This window comes from Prunus mume, linkage group LG2 (genome assembly GCF_029339155.1).
Source record: "Prunus mume cultivar Tortuosa linkage group LG2, ASM2933915v1, whole genome shotgun sequence".
In the NCBI taxonomy this organism is placed as follows: Eukaryota; Viridiplantae; Streptophyta; class Magnoliopsida; order Rosales; family Rosaceae; genus Prunus; species Prunus mume.
Window position 1 is genome coordinate 26,918,453 of NC_142699.1, and position 7,778 is coordinate 26,926,230.

Below are 7,778 nucleotides of genomic sequence, written 5' to 3' on the forward strand. Positions count from 1 at the left end.
TGGCTTAGATCCGACCGCTAGATCGATATCAAACTTTTGGGACTTGTTTAGTAAACTTTGTTAGACCTATATGAACTTTCGGATCGAGAATTAGAGGTCGTGGGCCCGCGTGCCTAATTGACCTAAATGGTGGGCCTTGCTGGTCCGACCGGGACCATTTGGTTGGGAGGTGTTTGGGGCTTGGTTGTTTGATTTTAAGTTGGTATTTTGCGATAAGAGTTTTATTAAATATTTGTGAATTATTGTTTTATCTCTTTTACCTTCCAAACATTGTATATATACATATATGTGTGTGTGTTAAATGGATTAATAATTGGATTGGTTGCCTTCGAAAATATTGATGTCTACGGACATCCTGGTTGCCTTCAGAAATATGGTTGCCTTTGGAAATATTAATGCCTATGGACATCCTGGTTGCCTTTGGAAATATTGATGTCTACTAACATCCTGGTTGCCTTATAAAGTATTGATGTCTTTGGACATACAATTGCCTTTGGAATGTCTTCGGACATATGGTTGCCTTCGGATTATTTTGTGTTCTCAGGTTGAGTATATCTCCCTGAGTTCTGCGAGGGAATTGATGATTATATTGCGGTTCTCAGGTTGAGTATATCTCCCTAAGTCCTGCGAGGGAATTGACAAATTTGTCTACGCGTGTATGATATTGCCTCGCGTGTATGATATTGCCTCACGCGTATCGTGACGCCCGAACAGTGTGGTGCGATGATTTGTGTTCTCAGTGTGTATTTCCCGGGTTATGCGAGGAATGCGTCTCAAGCCAACCATGGGTCCCCGAGTTATGTGTGAAATGCATTTCGGGTTGACCTCGTGTCCCCCAAGTTCTGTGAGGATGCATCACACATGTGGCCACATGTGTGGTCCTTGAAATTGACGGTATATTATTGGAATTGATGGATTATGTTTGCGGTACATCTATATGGAGATTAGTGCAGTACTAACGTGTGGTACAGTTAACATGATATTATTCACCACTCTGCTCATATTTTCTGCATCTAGGATCCCTAGCCACCTGCCCGACTTGTCTATACATGTAGTTAGCTAGTTTCCCCTTCCCCTGTTGCCTTCAGATTTGATGGTGTTTCCATATGCCCCTTGGTGGGTGATTACATGATATATGTACTATGCGGATGATTGCAGGTATGACTTTCAGGTAAAAGGTTTGGTTATGCAAGAATTTGGATGTATAATGATAAGCTAATTGAACAGTTAGGTACTTGATTTAATGGCATGATATTCATTATATAGCTTGTGGACACCAAGATAAAGAATGATTCCAAAATTTCTTCATTGGTTTCATTTTGAATATTTATGTACTATCTTAATTGTGTTTCAGGTAGAAAGAACTACGTGTGGCTTGATCATTTAGTAAGGGTACGTAGGCAACCTAGGCTAACCTAGGTGCAGCCGCAAGTTTTTGTTTGGTTTGTTATCTAATGTTCAGTTTTGTAAAGTTGAATTTGTTGAACGCTCGGGACATTATTTGAGTTTGCTGTGCAGGTAGATTTTTGGGTTTTGAGCATTTTTCAGGAGACTCTGCGGTTTGCTGGTAGAAGTGTTCCTATTTTCGTAGTGGCGACGACGACAACTCTACTTTATGTCATCTGGGTTGGTTTTGCCCTTTTTTTTGGGTTGTAATAATTATATCAAATCTCTTGTGAGTTGGGTGTTTTGTTTGTAGTTGAGTCTTTACTTGTATTTTTATTTGTGAGAGTTTAAAAGTTGTAGTTATATTGGTAGTTTTGGGCGCTGTTGTCCACATCTGATTTATTTAGGCTTGTAGCTTTCATGTGGAAATTTGTTTGGCTTTATGCCACTATTAGTGGAGATATAGTTGTGGTGTATTTGTATCAACCTTTTTTGGGTAGTTTATGCCCTTATGGCTGATGGCCTTGGTGCCTAAGTTATGAATACGATTATCTCTTACTCTAAAAAAAAAGAAGCATAATTTATTAAACTTGTGTATTAAAATAGGGAAATCTGAAGATTAACTTAACATTATCAACTATATGCTGAATCTACTTACATACAAAAACAATGTTGCAAATACTTACATTATCAACTGTATGCTGTGCAACAAAGTTTTAATTACAATATTTTAGAATAATAAAAGAATCTAATAAATTATCAAATAAAACAATGCAACCATGCCTGATGCATCCAGCCTGGGGGGATTCCTTCAAAATACTTCAAATGGAGTTCGTTCTTATGTTTTTTCATCTTCAGATAGCTGAAAATGGGTTTCTCTGGTACAGGTATAGACTTGACAACCCAACCAATTGGCCAAGAAACAGCTGCAATTCCAATACATGCACCCCATTGCCCCCAATTCAACCTCTCTGTATCTGCAAACTTCTTCAGAAATTCCACCATCACCACCTGAAGCAGAATTGTCACTGCAATGATCCCCAGAAACAATTTGTTGGTGTGAATTCCCTTGAACACATTCATCTTCTCAAGCTTCCTTGCATTGAACTCATTGAACACCTGGCACAGCACAAAAGTGTTGAAGATCAAGGTGTCCTTTACCTTGTCATCCACACCAAAGATTGATTTGCCTCTGAATTGCAGGGTCAGGAGGATTGCAATCTGGTACAGTGCTTGAGGCAAGAGGTTCCTCCACATGATATTGGTGATGAGAGGCTCAGTCCTTCCCATTGGTTTCTTCTCCATGAGTTCTTTTGTGGGCTTCTCAGTGGCAAGAGCCAGAGCACCTAGTGTGTCCATGATCAAATTCACCCACAACAATTGAACTGCTGTTAACGGGACTTCACCTGCTGAAACTGCTGCTACAAAGTTGATCACAAGAGCTGCAACATTGACAGTGAGCTGGAATTGGATGAACTTCTGGATGTTATTGTAAACACATCTTCCCCATTTCAAAACTGTGGCCACTGATGCAAAGTTGTCATCCATGATCACAATATCTGAGCTCTCTTTGGCAACTTCTGTGCCTTGAATTCCCATGGAAAGTCCTATATCAGCTTCTTTCAACGCAGGTGCATCATTCGTGCCATCACCTGTCACTGCAACCACATGGCCTTTCTGTTTCAAGCATTGCACCATTAGGAGCTTGTCAAATGGAGAGGACCTTGCCATTACACAGATTTGGTCCACCTTCAACATTCTCTCTTCTGGCGTGTAGTTGCGAAATTGCACACCTTCTACCACTGCTCCACTGAACATGTCCTGATCAGGCTTGAGTATCCCACATTCGGTGGCTATGGCTTTTGCCGTGAAAACATTGTCACCTGTGATCATTTTGACATTTACCCCTGCATATTGACAGTCTCCAACTGCTTTCTTCACCCCAGGACGGCATGGATCTTTAAGACCAACAAGTCCTAATAGAGTCAATCCATCTTCTTTAAGTAAAGCTCTGTGTTGTTGTTCATCCACTTGCTCCTCTGCTGGAATTTCTTTATGTGCAAATGCAATGCATCTGAGGCTGCTAGCTGCCATACCTTGAATAATCTGCTCAAATCTCATTTTTGCATTGTCATCCATATTTATAACAAGTCCAGAGGCATTGTAGTAACTTGTGCACATTGCTAGTATCATCTCAGCAGCTCCTTTCCAATGTGCTTGAATTGTATTGTTGTCGGCCTTCCTCTTCATCAAAACCCCGCTTCGTTTCTTCTGTGAATTGAAGGCCTCAACGTAGAGAATGCAACAACTCTTCACCACTTTCTGCATATCCATCTTCGATCCATGTGCCGCCCACGAAAGAATAGCCTTCTCAGTAGGACTGCCTGAGATTTCAATTTCTGAAACCGAACTAGGCCTGTATACGCTACCAGTTGTATTCAGAGCAACCCCTTCTTGGATCAAATTAAGAACATATGGAGATATAGAGGAAAAAGCTTCTTCGGCCACAGGTTCTTCACCCAACCAAAACTTAGTTACCTTCATTTCATTCATGGTGAGAGTGCCTGTTTTGTCAGTACAAATGACGGTAGCAGAGCCCATGGTCTCACAAGCAGAGAGCTTCCTCACCATTGCTTTATCAACCATCATTCTCTTCATGGAATAAGCAAGAGTCAGAGTCACAGCTAGAGGCAGGCCTTCTGGAATTGCCACCACAACAATTGTAACTGCAGCTGCTACAATCTCAACGACCGCGTTTAATATGTCATCAACTTTGGTCTTGCTGCCATTATACTCCTGATTTCCATTCTCATCCTGTGTATTTCCTGTGAAGTATCTAACTAACAAGACAATGAACACTAGAAAAGCAACAACTAAACCAACTTTACCAATTGATGAAGTTAGCTTGTTGAGGCGAGCTTGTAAAGGGGTCTGTTCATTCGTGTCACGGCTGATTTGGCTCATCATTTCACCCCAAGTTGTGTTCATGCCCACAGAAGTCACAAGCATCCGAGCGTAGCCATCAGCCACTTTGGTGCCGGAGAACAAGAATGGATTTTGGGTTTGATTTATTCCCACATGGTCACTTTCCCCTGTCATGCTTGATTCATCTACTTGTAATGAATGGCCATCAAGAAACAACCCGTCAGCTGGAATTTGATCTCCAATCTTCAAGCGAATGACGTCCCCAACCACAATATCGAATATCGAAATCTGTCGGCGCCTGCCGCCTCTCACAGCTTCAATTTGGACATTGTCACTGACTTTTGATAACTTATCAAACTGCCTGTTCTGCCTGTAATTACTTACAGCGGACACAGAAATTACCAGAATGATTGCCAGAAATATGCTTCCGCCATTGATCCAGCCTTCTTTAAGGCCATGCACTTTGATCCCGAGACCAAGAGAGAGCGCAGCACAGCCTAAGAGGATGATAATTGTGAGGTCTTTGAAGGCTTCCCACACAAAATGGAAGAACCCTTTTGCTGGTGGCTTCATGTATGTGTTTGAGCCAAATGCTTCAACTCTTTTGGCAATGTCTTGAGCATCACCATAGCCATGGATTCCATGCTCTGCATCTGTTTTGAGAGCTGATGCTATTTCTTCAACCCCTCCCAGCTCCCGGAGCTGGTTGAGGCTTTTCTCCTTGACCAGGTCAGTGAGGGTGGTTTGATAAATTTCGAACTCATTATCTGGCTTGACAGTGAGAGTAGTATAAGGGGGAGAGCGAGGTAATTTTGGTGCTTGTGAATTTGGATTTGGATAGAGAAAAAAGGTTGAAGGCTCTAGAGCAGTAGATGGTTGCAAAAGCAGAACGCCATTTTCTTTGGTGTTTGCTAAGAGTGCTTTTTTGAGCAGCAAAAAGCGACCCAATTTCAATGCACCCCAGTTTTGCATGCAATGTGGTAGCCATTCTGCTTAATAATAGAAAATAAAAAACTTAAGAGAATGTACTGAAAATGAAGGCAGAGGGATGAAAAGACTATTTTGACCAATTATTCAATTAACCAAGGAAAGAACTATTGATAAGAGAATTTGTCTGGAGATTATGCAAATTTGCTGTTGCCTTGAATTTCACCTTGGACACTCGAATTTATAGTTCCTTGGATCAAGATTTTCCATCTCCTTTCTCATGAACCAAACGCGTATTTTGTTTTCTTTATAAGTAAAAGATAGTACTTTACGTTAAATTAATAAATTTATGTGTGAGTGGAATATATGCAGCACAAACTGAATGAGCAAGGCAAAAAGAAAAAGACAAGAAGGAAGGTACCTACCTGGTATTCTCACGCTATTGTTGTTGAAAAAGGAAAAGAAAATACAGGGCGGTTTTCCACACACTTTATAAAAAGAAATAAAGAAGCCAAAGAAATTTGAGTCGTCTTTTTTAAGTGGTTCTCACGCTCATTCATTCTCTGTGCGATTCTACTGCATTCAGATTGATTAATGTTCAAGTTTCCTTTTTCTTTTTAATTTAATTTTTTTTTAATTTTTATAATGATAACTTTGATGTATACAACACAAATTAGTTGGTTAATTCAATGTACCAAACATAAAAATACCTGGTAGTATTTCTCTCTTGTCAAAAAGTTTGCATTAAACACTTTTGTTTTTCTTTTCTTTTGTTTCAAAAAGTTGGGTTTCATGAAATTTGAACTTGACATCATCGTCTACAACAAAGTGATACTACCGTCACGTATTTAAGAGTTAATAAAATATATAACATCACTCTTCTTGCCCACTAAGGGATCAGAGTGGTTCCGGCCCTCATAATAATATATTAATATATTTTGTGATACTTTAGAGTATCTACAATCATACTCCTCTTTTTTCAGTTAAAATTTGGCTAAAAACACATAAAAGTTATTTTAAGAGCTCTCCATAAAATTTGAACTCCAATCATACTCTCTAGCATAGTCTGAAATATCGAGGATATTTTGGAACATATCCATGTACATATCGTATAAATATCGACAATATCTACGATAATATCGGAAAATATCGATATCGATAATTTCGCTCACACTTCAGCAATATTTTGTCAAAATATCGGTGTAATATTGCTAAAATATCGAAAATATCGATGTAAAGGAAAAAAAAGGAAAAAAAGGGAGGAAAAGGGAGGAAAAAAAAAACACAAAGGGGGATTTTGAACCCCCTCATTTTACTCCTCCAACACCTTAACCACCAAATATCACTTATGTTTTAGTAATAATATGCTAAAATATTTATATTTATATGGGTGACATGTTAACAATTACATGCAAAACTATTTTGGGGATTTATCATTTGATGAATACTCTTTACAATACACTTACTTTACATATAGAGATGATGAAGATAGTGAAAAATTTGAACCTCATAGGAACTCTATGTGGTACTAAGTCACTCATGTATCTTACCATGCAATGTATAAATAAAATGTAAAATATTGTAGTAAATCATTATATATAAATGATTATGGTGTGTTTAATCTTTTTTTCATTAATTACTACATATTTTCTATACTCACAGTGTTTGCCAGCTCGCTGTATAATTAACTTAAATCAGTTAAATCCATCATGTAATGCATTTCCTTTTTTTTTTTTTTGATAAACTAATAGATAATTAACTAAATAAACATTCTCCAAAGTTTCAATAAAAATTTCCAAGTTTTTCTTACAATTTTCATGGTTTTTATTCAATTTTTATCGATATTGATAATATCCCGATATTTCCATCAAAATTTCCATATTTTCGGACTACTGATATTTCCGATATCATCGGTATTTTAGACCATGCTCTCTAGTTTAGGGAGTCATAAATACTATAGTTATTTTTTTAATTCAATATGATTGGTCCATCTCTATATAAAAAAAAAAAAAGTTAGCATTAATTAAAAGTTTAAACTATGCATAAAACAAAGCAGCATTAAATTATAGGGAGCCACTAGGAGTCATTTCTCTCTCCTTATATTTAAGAGCTCCTAGAGGTCTCCTTATTTTAGGAGGTGGATAGGAAGCATGGTTGGAGTTGTATTTTTCGAATTCATCTCTAAAATTTGTCTAAGAAGGTGGTCTAGGGAACTCATTGTGGATGCTCTTAATATTTTAAGAGTCTCCTATTCAAGTTTACCTCTTTTTTTAGATCACTTTCCTTAAAATTTAATTAGTATACGTATTATTATTATTATTATTATTATTTTCATGCAAATCCTTAAAATCCAAGAGTCATTTTCAACCATTTCTCTGCTCTTATAACTAGGTTGGATCAAAAGGATTCACTAGTGTAGTGGTCTAGAGTATTTACTCCCTCAGGTAAGGTCCTAGGTTCGACTCCTAGTATTCGTGTAATCTGTGTAAGTTTAGTATACTATCGTCCCTCTCAATAAGAAAGGTCTTTTAAAAAAAAAA

General features: G+C 37.9%; 1 pseudogene across 1 annotated transcript; it reads right to left on the reverse strand.

Moving 5' to 3' along the window:
• Nucleotides 1–1,954: 1,954 nt before the first annotated feature.
• On the reverse strand, nt 1,955–5,468 carry LOC103323971 (putative calcium-transporting ATPase 13, plasma membrane-type pseudogene; annotated as a pseudogene). Its single transcript, XR_001677214.2, has one exon. The product of XR_001677214.2 is annotated as a putative calcium-transporting ATPase 13, plasma membrane-type pseudogene (transcript).
• Nucleotides 5,469–7,778: the final 2,310 nt, after the last annotated feature.